Source organism: Manis pentadactyla, chromosome 3 (genome assembly GCF_030020395.1).
Source record: "Manis pentadactyla isolate mManPen7 chromosome 3, mManPen7.hap1, whole genome shotgun sequence".
NCBI lineage: Eukaryota > Metazoa > Chordata > Mammalia > Pholidota > Manidae > Manis > Manis pentadactyla.
In genome coordinates, this window is record NC_080021.1 from 93,649,237 (window position 1) to 93,663,357 (window position 14,121).

The following is a 14,121-nucleotide window of genomic DNA, read 5'->3' on the forward strand; positions in this document are numbered from 1 at the left end:
TATTTAATGTTCAGAACAACTTCATAAGAGAAGTTACAGTACTCACTCCTTCCTACAGGGGAGAAAATGGAGGCCCACGGTGTTTCCCTTGCAAGTGCTGGAACCAGGGCTGGAGCCCAGCCGTCCAGACTCCTGAACACTCCCTTGGCCACCGTCCTTCCCTGCGGAACACTTCCCACGACAGGGTCCTCCCTGCCTTCAGAATTGACCATTCCACTATCAGACATGTGCAATTAAACGCTAGTCTCTGACTGAAGTATTTAAGAATGACATCATATCAAGTCTAGTATTTGCTTTAAAATACTCCACCAGGGGCAGAGATGAAACAGATTATTTCACCAGAAACTATTGAAGCTGAATGCTAAGTACATGGGATCCATTCTGCTGTTCTCCACTTTTGTGTACGTTTGAAATTTTTCATAATAGTGTGGTTTTTTTTAAGTTACTCTCTATGTTAAACTTAAAAGGTCTATAGTGTTCTAGAAGGTCATTTCATTAATTTTAGTTTTCCTTGTGTTTAATGATATTTTTTGGTATGTTCTCAGTGATACTCTGGTATTTAACTGGAATTTCTTGTACCATTTATTTTTTTATAAATTACTGCTACTCAATAGTGTTTTTAGTATTATAACAATGAAGAAAACATTCATTTTCAGAATCCCATAGAATTCTATACTTTACAATATGTAAATACTAGCTTTTGAGAGGGCTCAATTTTGTCCAAACTTCTTTAAAATCATTATACCTAAACACACATTTAGTATAACCTGATTTTGTTTTTACAGGAACCAAGCAATAAAAGAATTCGACCTTTAACTCGAGGTACATACTTGGCAAATTTAATCTCTCCTGTGAGAAATGGAGCAGCCAGAAGCTTTGGTCATGGAGTACAGGTAAGGGGGAGTGGGGCTGGCGGTGAGTAATGTAGTGAGGAGACTTTTATCAAAAAAGCTTAAAATTGGTATTTTTTCCTTGAGGTGTACAAACAGGTTTGCACTCTAAGCATAAATTTCCCTTTGGAATATGCTGGTAATAAATACCAGAACAATATTTATCTAATCTCACTATATTAGTTTACATCTTCTATCAAAGCATGATCTTGGATAGCTTTTATTTCTAAAAAGTAGTTTTGGCTGATAATATTTTACAATGATAGATTGAAGCTTGGATAAATGCCTAGAGAAATTCTCTGAATTTTGTTTTCTAATTTGTCTATTTTTTTTTTAAGAAAAAAAAGAATAATTCCTGTGTCCTCCAAAGCTTTGCTCTTTTGTTCACCTCTTTTTTTTCTTCTGTTTAGCCATTAACACGTCATGGTGACAGCAGATCCCCAGCCTCTGCCCAAAAGTCATCAGGCAGGTCAACAGTCCCAACACCTGCCAAAAGGAGAAGTAGCGTCCTGTGGTCAGAGACGTTAGGCGTCAACACGAGAGAGTCTTTAACTGCCCAAGAAATCAAACGTCAGGAGGTAAGCTGCCATCCAGTAGTGAGAGCATATATATTGGCTTATACTAAAAAAAATAGTACCTGTTTTTTAAATAGATGTTTTGCTAGAAGATTAGCAAACTAATGCCTAAGGCAAAATCAACTTGCGTTTTTGTATTTGCCAGTAATTCTTAATAAACGCTAAGCAACACTGTGATTGGTGTGGTTCATCGGATTGAACTCTTCTTGATGGGGTTAAGTTATAAAACATAGGGCACTATATAAAATATTGAGACTCAATTCGGAATTTGTTTTCAGACTGAGACACTTTAAAAAGGACTGTTTGAAACATCAGTTAAATAATGGTGAATATCAGTTGTACATAATTTGCCTTTCTCAGAGGAAGGGATAGTGACTTATGATTTTGCTCCATTTTTTAAGGCAATATATGAAATGTCCCAAGGTGAACAGGACTTAATTGAAGATCTCAAACTTGCAAGAAAGGTCAGTGTATAACTTTTTATCATACACTCTGCTTTTTAGAAATTATATTTAACAAATTCTAACATAGTTTTCTTTTTAGAAGCAGAAAATATCTACTAGTGAATACTTTTTTTTACATGAGCTTTATTAGACACATCTTCAAATATGAATGTCAGTGAGAGAGTCTTTTAGGGAGATTAGCAAACATATACTTTAATTTCTTCTGTTTTACAGTAGAATCCACAATGGCTTTTGCACAGTTACTCAAACTTGCATTCAATTACAGATCTCTCATAATGTCTTATTTGCTTGATCTCTCTGTGTGATGCATTTCTCCCCCTCTGATAGGCCTACCACGACCCTATGTTAAAGTTGTCTATCATGTCAGAAGAGGAGCTCACACATATATTTGGTGACTTGGATGCTTACATACCTTTGCATGAAGGTGAGATACGCTGCTTAATTTTCTTTAGAATCTTGAACAGCAGGAATACAAGTAAGTTTAAATCTAAACTTCTAATTTAGTGCTGAATTATTTTTATAATAAACCTATTCTTGGTATTTCTGCTTTTTTATGCTTCAGATTTGTTGGCAAGAATAGGAGAAGCAACGAAGCCTGATGGGAGAGTGGAGCAGATTGGTCACATTCTTGTGAACTGGGTATGTAGTATTCTACTCCAGAAAGTTATTCACAAGTACATGCCACACTTGACATTGTAATGAATATCAGAACCACTTGATCCAGGAACTGGATTATAAAAACAGATAAACAAGGCATTAAAATTGAACAAATTTTTGTAGCTATAAGAACTTACAGTCTCTGTGTAAAAACCTACTTGATGAATGATAGTTTTGCTTTAAAAAGGTTCCTCCTTGTACAGAGTTCTCACATTATATGCAATTAATTTTCTCCTTCAATTAATATTTGAGTGCATGCCAGATGCTTGACACTGTTGTAGGAGGGAAAACTGGGAATTGAGAGATAAAAGACAATCTCTACATGAATAATCTAGTGAGGGACAGTCAAGTAAAAAAAGAGTTTGAAGGTTGGTGATGGTGATACAGGAAGACTACGGTGTCCTGGGACTAAAGAAGACTAGCATCTAACTAGTTGGGGAAAGTAAAAGTCATGAGTGTTTGGTTGAATTTAGCTAAATTAGGGAAATTAGAAAAGGGTGTTTGGTGTTGGCCCAGAATACTCTACTCCCCCTAATATCACCTGCAGGAGAATGCTCACAGCTTGTCAGAGCTTTCCAGAACAGCTGTGAGCTTTATGTTTCATGTTCACAAGCTTACAATGGACTGACGATAGCAGGAACTTACCGTACTTTGTTTTCTCTTCTCACTCTTCAATTGCCAGGCTTGAATGCCTACAAACGCTACTGTAGTAACCAGCTGGCAGCCAAAGCTCTTCTTGACCAAAGGAAACAGGACCCAGGAGTCCAGGACTTTCTCCAGCGATGTCTTGAGTCTCCCTTCAGCCGAAAACTAGATCTGTGGAGCTTCCTCAATAATCCCCGAAGTCACCTAGTCAAATACCCTTTACTGTTAAAAGAAATTCTTAGACATACTCCAGAAGACCACCCTGATGTTCAGCTTCTGCAGGAAGCTGTAAGTAGTCCAACTAATGATTCTTGTGTTTTCCAAATTTATACATTAGCTTGTCTAGAAAGTTATGCAGTGCTGCTCCCAATTACGCATAGTGACTCAACATCGGGAGGTGTTTGGTGGATGTTTTAAGCACCCCATATGTTCGTGCCCCACACACTGAGTAATAAAGAGGCAGAACACAATCTGTATTTATATTGTAATCAAAAGACTGGATTCTGGTCTTACCACTTCCACTAGCGAGCTGGAGAACTTTGGGCAAAGTACCTAATTAGGCTGAAACTGTTTCTTCATCTGTAAAATGAAGGGACTGGCTGAATTAACTGATTTCAAGAGTTCCCTTCAAGCTTTAAAATTCTATCATTTTGCTGTGGTGTTTTAGCCCTGTAGGGACACTGACTACATTATTCTGAAAAGGCTCCATCAGTTTTTTGATAATTTTTAGATATTGATAATACAAGGAGTTCTCTCCGATATCAACTTGAAGAAAGGAGAATCAGAATGTCAGTATTACATCGACAAACTGGAGTATCTGAATGAAAGGCAGAAGGATCCTCGAATTGAAGCAAGCAAAGTATTGCTTTGCCACGGGGAGCTGAAGAATAAAAATGGACATGTAAGTGTATCTTAGAGCTAATAGGAAATGAGCCATTGCTTCCCTTTCTCACCCAGTTTGTTTCCACATAGATTATGAAGCAGGTTGTCAAAGAAACTCATCAAATAGTGAAAGAAGGTTCCTGGTTTTTGTTCTTTGTTACCAGCTTTCATAACGCAAACATTTGGTTTCTGTCTTTACAGAATAACTTAAATGTCTCTGGAGAATCAATAATATTTTATTTTTTAGTTTTGGAGCATAAATCAATTTCGCTAGCAGTTTTTCTGAATAAATTATTAGTTCCATGTTTCATAAAAAAATAACATATCCATGAGAAGATTTTTCTGAGGAGTTGGTAGTGATGGAAGCAGTTGTAGCATTACTAACCAGATTTCTGCAGCAGACTAACTGGAAGCAAACTTACTTTTAGAATTTCAATTGAAAAAGTACCTGCCAGAGCTGAGTATAAGCATGAGTGGTATTTTTTGTTTCATTATTTGCTTTTCAGAAGCACAATTAATGAGTTGAGGTTCTTTTTGGGAAAAGATGAGATCTGACGTCTCTGATTTATATTCTGAGTCCCAGCTGTTCTATAAAGGCTTAAATTTGTGTGGGGCAAAGCAGAACCATTAACATTTTTACCAGCTTGCATTGTTTAAATCCTTACTTTGTTATTAAACTTTGGTGTACAATCCTGGCCTTTCCAGTCATGTTCCTACTGCTAGGCCTTTGTGGGGTGCAGTGATTACTCAGCTGCTACCTCAGCTAATGTCATACGCCAATGAAAAGTTTTTATAGTCTGAGATTAGACAGGCTCTGCATCCAGAACATGCATAGCCTTAGAATCCTCCTGTTTCTGAGGTCATCTACAAGGGGAATCTCAAATAAATATGATGAAATCAATCATGTCTAAATTCCAATCACTTAAAATCACAGGGTTCCACATGTAGGAAGCATTTGTTTTTCGTTCCTGGAGAAATTTCACATTTTCCTGTTTCAAGACATCTTGGTTTTGATTCGGCCTGTTAAACAAAATGAGCGTCACTCTTACCAAGTTTACCGACAACCAATCCCCGTCCAAGAGCTGCTCTTGGAAGACCTGCAGGATGGAGATGTGAGAGTGGGAGGGTCCTTTCGAGGGGCTTTTGGCAGGTCACATAAAGGTAAAAATACAAATTGTAAAATTGTTTAAATTAATAAACTCAGAACCTAAGTGAATTTAGTTTCAATCTTTAAAAATTCTGTCTCAGATTAAAATATAAGACACATTTTAAAATTCACACAATTCAACCCTCCCCTAAAAATCTGATTTAAAAAATGAGAACCTGATTGGACATTTTCTGAATATGTGCAGATGGCCAACAGACACATGAAAAGATGTTCAGCATCACTAATTGAAGGGCCCCCACCCATAAGATGGCGAACCTCCTGCTTCTCTTCCGGGTCCTTGGTTCCCGCCGGCGCCACCTGAAGCCCAATCACCCCTCGCCCCCCTAATCCCAGCACCTAGCCAATAGCCACCAGCCCCATAGAAGTAACACCACAATCACCCCATGCCCCTTCCTATATAACCCAGCACCTTCCCTAATAAAGCGGAATTCTCCGGTGAATTGCTGCTGTGTGTCACTCCTTTCCTTTCATCGGTGCCGAAACCTGGGAGATGGGACACCCCAACTGGGCCCCGTCTTCCCCCGACACCAGCAGCAGCTTGCCCTCGTCCTCTTTTTCCGGCGCTGGCTCCTCACACTCACCACTGCTCTTTGGCCTTTGGGTAAGTTTTCCCCCAGAGTGGGCCACTCTTCCCCGAGCTATCGCAGCGCCATTGACCGTGATCGTCCGGCAAGGCCCTGACGCTCGGGGACAAGGAGGGAGCTCTCCCCGCCTCAGGCCTTCACGGCTGCGGCGGACCCTCAGGCCCCCCCTCCAACAGCCATGAACGAGGTGACTCCTTAGCGGATGAGAACGCTCCCTTCCCCTCCCCCCTTCCGTTCCTTCCGCCGAAAATTCCTTCTGCTGAAAACTCCTAGTACTGGGTACCTCGGACTCCGGCACTCTGCCTTCTTAGAGAAGCCTGGGTGACGACCCACACTGCCTAAGAAATCGACTTGTATACGAGTTTCCGCAGACCACCAAGGATCACCGGGGACGCCCTTTGTCTCCTTAAGGTCTGCTCCCAGTCCGAGGGTCTCCGTTCATCTTCCCCTGTTTGTCTCCTTCTCTGTCCTTTAGCCATGGGAGCCTCCTCATCCCTCCCTGAAAGTTCACCTCTTGAATGCCTGCTCAAGCATCTAGCCACCCTCTCCCTGACGCCTGATATAAAACCAAAACTTCTCCGCAAATACTGCTCCCAAGATTGGCCGACATGCCCCCTAGACAATAACAACCAATGGCCCGTAGGGGGATCTCTTGATCCTAACATCACTCGCGATCTCTTTAACTACTGCCAGCGCCTGAAAAACTGGAAGGAGATTCCCTATACCGAAGCTTTCCGCCTCCTCCTCCTGCCCCGCTCGCCGCCGCCACCTCCTCCTCCCCCCGCTTCCCCCCAAGTTCTCCTAGCCTGCAAGCCGTCTCTCCCGCAGAAGCCTCCCGTTCACTCCCTTCCCCCTCCTCTCCTACAACAGCCCCTCCCCCTTCCTCCACCACCATCTCCTCCCCCCTCACCCCCCTGCAGATCAAGCCTGAGCCTTTCAGCCCCCCTCTAAGTCCCAGGAGCCTCCTCCATCTTTGCCCCCATCACCTGTTTCTCCCCCACAGACTGAGCCAGAGCCCTTCAGTCCCCCACCGCCGTGGGTCTCTGCTCTCGAGATATTTTCGACTCTTGCTTAATAGCAGGTCTGAAAAAGGCAGCTTGTAAAGTAGTCAATTTTCAAAAGCTCCAAGACATAATTCAAAGGAGGGAGGAGACTCCCTCCGAGTTCTTAGACAGACTCACTCAAGCCCTATTACAGTATACCAGCCTGGACCCAGAAACGCCTGACAGGAGACATGTCCTTATGACATACTTCCTAGCTCAAAGCTACCCCGACATTAAAGCTAAACTCAAAAAGTTAGAACAGGGCCCCGCTACCCCACAGACTGAGATCCTAACAGTGGCCTTTAAAGTCTTCCATAACCGGGAGGAGGAGAAAGAACACCGTAAACAAAAGGCTGATCAGGCCAATTTCCAAATGTTGGCCCAGCTGATGAAACCACAACCTGGGCGCCCCTTTACAAACACGCCTCCCCCAGGAGCTTGTTTCAAGGGCGGAAAAGAGGGACATTGGTCAAGGGCGTGCCCCTCCGCCAGATCTCCTACCACCCCATGCCCCAGATGCCACAAAAAGGGCCACTGGGGGTCTGATTGCCCAGTCACCCAAAGGGGAGGCTGGACGAACAACCCCCACCCTAAGCCCTCCGTAGTGGGACTGGCAGAAGACTGACGGGGCCCGGGGGCTTCTCGCCCGACCATTTCCATCACCAAACAGGAGCCCAGGGTTACCTTAATAGTAGACGGTCGCCCCATCTCCTTCCTCCTAGATACAGGAGCCACCTTCTCAGTCTTGCAGGAATACCGGGGCCCTACCACACTTGCCATTACTCCTATAGTTGGGGTAGGAGGTAAACAGATTTTCCCATTAAACCCCCCCCTTTTATGCACAATCCAAGACAATCCCATACCTTTCTCCCACTCCTTCCTGGTTATGCCCCAGTGTCCCATCCCCTTACTAGGACAGGACATCCTTTCTCTCCTCCATGTTTCCATAACTATATCCACTCCCACAGCCCCCAGTACTCCCTTTCTGATGGCCCTCATAGCCGACGACTCCCCTCTACCCAATGAAAGCTCCAGTTCCGCCCTCATACACCCTGTAAATCCCAAAGTTTGGGACATTGCAAGCCCCTCTGTGGCTCTATATCCTCCTGCCTCTATCAAATTACGTGACCCCTCTCAGTATATCTGTCAGGCCCAATACCCCCTAAACACTTCAGCCCTCATAGGCCTCCAACCCATCATTCAAGATCTTTTAAACAAAAATTACCTCAGACCCACTCACTCCCCGTTTAATACCCCCATATTAGCTGTTAAAAAAATCAACGGCTCTTTCCGCCTTGTCCAAGACCTTCGCCTCGTCAACATGGCCATCATCCCTATCCATCCCTTAGTTCCAAATCCATACACCTTTTTATCGCGGATCCCTGCCTCGGCCTCCCACTTCTCAGTCCTAGATCTCAAGGATGCATTTTTTTTTTCTATCCCTCTGGACCCCTCCTCCCAAAATTTTTTACAGAAAATGGCTCCTCTCTGACCTGCCCGTTCCCAAAACCAAGACAGAAATCCTTTCCTTTCTAGGCCTGGCTGGGTATTCTAGAGCATGGATCCCTAACTTCTCCCTGTTGGCAAGACCCCTATACGACCTCAGCAAGGGCCCCCCTGAAGAACCATTATCCTCCTCACCCCGACACTCCTTCATTAAGCTCCGTCGAGCCCTTGTGGAAACCCCAGCTCTCCATCTTCCTGATTTGTCAAAGCCCTTCTCATTATACATTCATGAGAGGTCCAGTCAAGCTCTAGGAGTCCTAGGCCAATATTATGGCCCATCCTTTGCCCCAGTAGCTTATATTTCCAAGCAATTAGACCCCACAGTTCGGGGATGGGCCCCCTGCCTACGGGCATTAGCCGCTGGACAGCTCTTGCAGAAGGAAGCTCATAAACTGACATTCAGGGCACCCCTTACCATTCTGTCCCCATATCACCTAAAGGATCTCTTAACCTACAAAAGTTTACATACTCTCCCTCCCTCCAGACTCCTGACCTTACTGTCCTCTTTCCTCCAAAATCCCGTTCACCCCCTTTGCCATCCATACCCAAATCATGACTTTTTCCTCCTTTACTGCTCCCTCGCTTGCTCTCGCTTTTTTTCCTCATTCCTATTGTCTTCCCCGCCACCTCAGCCTCCTTTGTATAGCGATTCAAAGTCAGACAGACTTACACACAGCATCAAACAAAGATTACTGCCCTCATTGCCACATCAGACTGCCCTCTGAAAGGCTGCTCCGAGCCTTTATACCTCCACTTTCCTCCCTCCACCGAAGTGTTCACTAGCAGCTACCTTTATTCTCCCACCTCTGCTTCCTCTATGACCAAAAACAAGCCTTTTGCAGGCGATGGCCATACACCTACAGGGGATTTCCCTACTGGTCTTGTGCCATTCACTACATGGGTAACTCCCAGTACCCACAGTATTACTCCTCCAACCGTTTCATAAAATATCCCAACAGCTCATTCTCCTTATCAATCCCAGGTCCCTGGGTGGGCTGCTGGAGTCACAGCCTCAGTTTACTACGGGGGGTCCTCGACCCCCCACGGTACCCTTCATATCTCTCTAGAGTATGTTCCCTCTCATTCCCAGATCTCTCAAGTTGCAGCAGATATCAGACATTCCGAAAAAGTCATTATCCAAACTCTTGATGGCGCCTCTTCATCTTCTTATCCCCGCCCCTCTTCCAATTTCTTCTACTCTTGGTTACAGCTTATTCAGGACACCACCATCTTTCTCAACCACACCCTCAACACCGCCAATTGTTTCTTGTGCGCATCACTACAGCGCCCACTGCTGGCCGCCATGCCCCTTAATATTTCCAACTACTCCTTCCATGCAGAAGGACAACCCCTCCGCCCCCTGGCAGACATACCCCTATGGGAACCAGAATATGCAAACAATCTCACCATCCACCACTGTGTAGGCCCAACTCCACCCCCCTCCAGCGCACTTCACTGTCTCTCTATCTACACCCCTACCTCCAGCTCTAAGACTTTTACGCAACCAGGACACTTCTTTTGGTGTAATGGCAGTCTTTTCAACTTACTGCCTCCCAACTCCAGCACACCCTGCATTCTCGTCACCCTAATCCCACAGCTTACACTTTACAGCATGGCAGAATTCCTTGAGCTCCAACCTCCCTTGCTCTTGCACACAAGAAAGGCTGCTTTCCTTCCCATTATGGTCGGTATTTCCCTAGACACCTCAGCCATTGGGGCAGTGTTTTCAGGGGGAGCCTTGGGTCACTCTCTATAGGCAATTAGAGATCTCAACGCCAAACTTGAGGGAGCCCTGACATCCACTGCCGATTCCCTGGCCTCTCTCCAAAGACAGGTCACTTCACTAGCTAAGGTCACCCTTCAAAACCGGCGGGCCTTAGATCTGCTTACAGCCGAAAAGGGCGGCACCTGCGTCTTCCTTCGAGAAGACTGCTGCTATTACATCAACGAATCCGGCATTGTAGAAACTGACATTACCAAACTCACCAACCTTGCCTCCAGCCTCCACTCTGCTTCCAATTCCAACCCATTCTCTTCAATACTAACAAACCCCTTCCTCACCTGGCTGTGGCCCATTGCAGGCCCCATAATAATCATTCTTCTCGCCTGTCTCTTCTTGCCCTGTATAGTAAAGTTTATCAAATCCCAAGTCGGTAAAATCTCTAATCAAACTTTCAACCAGCTTTTACTCAGGAACTACCAGCTTTTAGCCACAGAAGACCCCTCACCCTCACATGACCTCCTCACCACACGCTGAGATGGACCCCTCTCTTCTCTGGAAACTGCTCCTGGAAACAATGGCCGCAGACGCCTGGCTTCTGGCACCCATATCCTCTTGGCACCATTAGAATCAACAAGTCCTCGACCTACGGTTACAGGGAACCTTCACTGATTTCCAACCTGAAGAAGTCCACATCTACTCATCCTTACTGTGGGGAGTCCTATCAACCCTTTCCTCCCAGTCCTCAAGCCCTCACTCCCTTCTCTGCCCCCGTTCAGCAGGAAGCAGTCAGAGAGAAAGCAACGTCCACAACCCCATAGAGGAGAAAGGGGGGAATGATGGGCCCCCACCCATAAGATGGCGAACCTCCTGCTTCTCTTCCGGGTCCTCGGTTCCCGCCGGCGCCACCTGAAGCCCAATCACCCCCTCGCCCCCCTAATCCCAGCACCTAGCCAATAGCCACCAGCCCCGTAGAAGTAACACCACAATCACCCCACGCCCCTTCCTATATAACCCAGCACCTTTCCCTAATAAAGCGGAATTCTCCGGTGAATTGCTGCTGTGTGTCGCTCCTTCCTTTCACTAATCATCAGGGATGTGCAAATCAAAACCACAATGAGATATCACTTTACACTAGTCAGAATGGCTAGTATTAAAAAACAAACAAATAACAAGTATGGGCAAGACTGTGGTGCACTGCTGGTGAGAATGTAAATTGGTGCAGCCTCCGTGGAAACAGTGTGGAGGCTCCTCAAACAGTTACAGAGAGGAATACCGTATTACCCAGAAACTCCACCTCTGGATATGTAACTGAAGAAAACAGAAACACTAATCAAAAAGATATGTGTACCCCTATGAAAACTGCAGCACTATTTACAATAGCCAAGATATATGTCCATCAATAGATGAATGAATGAGGAAGATGTGGATACATATGCAATAACTCAGCCATAAAAAAGAATTAAATCTTGCCATTTGTGACAGCATGGATGGACCCAGAGGATATTGTGCTAAGTGAAAAAAGAGAAAAACAAATAGCATATGATTTCACTTCCATCATACAGCATCTGAAAAACAGACAAAACAGAAATAGGCTCATTTAGACAAAGAATAGGTGGTTGCCCTGGTGGGGTGGGGTAGTAGGCAAAATAGGTGAAGGGGATAAAGAGGTGCAAACTTCCAATTACAAATTAGTCACAGACTGAAGGTACAGCATGGGGAAAATAAAAAAGAATTCTGTGTCCACACAGAAAATTACAAATGAAAGGATTCCATTGTCCTATAGCTGCTGCTGTCATCAAGTTGTGCTCTGACACCAGTAGGTGCATCTAATAAATAATGTCCTAAGGCTTTATTAAATGCATCCACCTAACAAGTGTACATGTACAGAAATTCCGGCACCCACACTAAGAGTATATGACCACTTCATCTACACAAACTGTTTTTAAGTCTGATTTCCTTTCTTTTTTCCAATTTTTCTTTTCTAGCCAAAAATATCTTTAGAGTTCACTTCCAAGACCCCTCCCAGGCCAGTCTCACACTCTGTAAGCCAATGATGTGTTCCACAAGCAGCAGTGGTTCAATTGTATTCAAACCGCCATAGCCCCTTTCCAGCAGGCCACCAGTCCAGCCGAGCTGCACGGTTTGCCTGGGCTCCATGAGGAGTGTGTCAAGAACAACCCCTCTGCTGTGAATATCAAAACCCAGAGAAGGGCATCTACAGCATCCAGTGTGACTCAGGTTGAAGTTGATGGGGACGCTTCAGCGTGTGTCTCCCCTGCGTGCACCACAGACGACATGAAGAGTGTCAGAGCGCACCGAGCACAGCCTGGCTTCCCAAAGCCAAGGGAAAAATCTCCATTGGGTGGTGAATGGAAAGAGACTTCAGTATAAAGGAAGTTGTGTGTATTACTGGTGCAGAATCTGTTTATTTATAAATGTATAGAGTTTGGGTTTTCTAGTAATGTGAGCATGGGAGCGTTGCAGGGTTACTTAATACTAGTCTTAACATTTTTGGTTTTTGGTTCTTTTTGTTTTTTTTTAATGGCAGCTAAAGATACATATACAAATTACTGTTAAAACTGCAACCTTTTTTTTTTAAAGATATATTCTCATAATTTAGAACATGCAAGCCTGGTATTGTTAATCAAATGAAATATTTATGGAATCGGTTTCTTCTTCATTCTGAATTAACCAGGACTTTGCAATACCTACCTATTGTGATATTTACAATATCTACCAAACCTTAAAATTTTGCAATTACTGGGATTTTATCAGTGTTTCTTTGATAAACTGCATGTGCAGAATTTGAAATTTTAACATTGGTTCCTAAAATCTACACAGAATACAGGTGTGTAATGCATTAGAATTTATACTGAAACATAAGTTCCTTTTGAAACAAAGTATAAAACTTTATACAGATTTTCCATTTTATCAACTGGAATACTTTATATTAGTTTTTTTCACTACACATTCCTCATTTTCATTCACTTAACCTGCCAATTATTTAATTTTTTTATTATAAAGTAGTTTTTAGTATTTGCTTTATTTTTTTTACTTTGACACCTTTACAGATTGGTAGCCTTTATTTTCCCCCCTTGATAAAAATGTGTACATATGTGCATATATATATATATGTATGTATGTTTTTAAAATCATATTAACTTTATCAACTGAAACCAAGCCATACTGTTTCTGAGCCAATTAAGAAATCATAAATATTTATACCTTTGAAATTCATTGGTGAGTAAGAGAAAGATTCAATAAAGTCAAGTTTTGTGACTTATTAAACCATTTCGAAAGCAGTATAATCAGAAATAGCCATCAGATTGAGGAGGGGTGAACATCTAGCCGCTTTCTGGATAACTTGTAAATCTAATAGCAAAGCATCCTGATTTGACTAATTTAAGGTTTTAATTTAGGGATCTCAGGTTTCTGAGTTTGGATATTCAAAGTCATATATGTAGATTATACAAATGTTCTGATCAGAAAAATCAAAAGGCAAGTTTCTAACCATTTCTAGAGATGTTATATAGATTATCATTCCAGAATTACCTTGATCAGCTTCTAAAGTTACATAAGGAAGTAGTAGTTCAAATGTTAATGGAATGATGATGTATCAAAAATCTTCCTTTGGTTCACTCAACAGAGAAATTAAGACCCAGAAACTCAGTGATTATATGGAATGAACATTCTTCAGAAATTGCATCTGTATTTGAGAACATTTGATGATCTGGCCCATAGTTCTTTAACCTGTACAGGCATCAGAATCACCAAGGGTGCTTCAAGAAAAAGGTCACAGGGCTTCATCCACACACACACACACCCATTTCACTGAGTCAGTAGCTTGCGGGGTAGGAAGCAGAGGGCTGTTGATTAGTATGTGTAAACATTCCCTCCTTGGGTCTACATCTGATAATCACTGACCTAGCCAACAGCCATTATGTAAATGATACATAAGTACTGACATACATCTACCGTCTTCAG

General features: G+C 43.3%; 1 pseudogene; it reads left to right on the top strand.

Moving 5' to 3' along the window:
* The first annotated feature begins 776 nt into the window (after window positions 1-776).
* Window positions 777-12,543, top strand: LOC130682900 (neuroepithelial cell-transforming gene 1 protein-like; annotated as a pseudogene).
* Window positions 12,544-14,121: the final 1,578 nt, after the last annotated feature.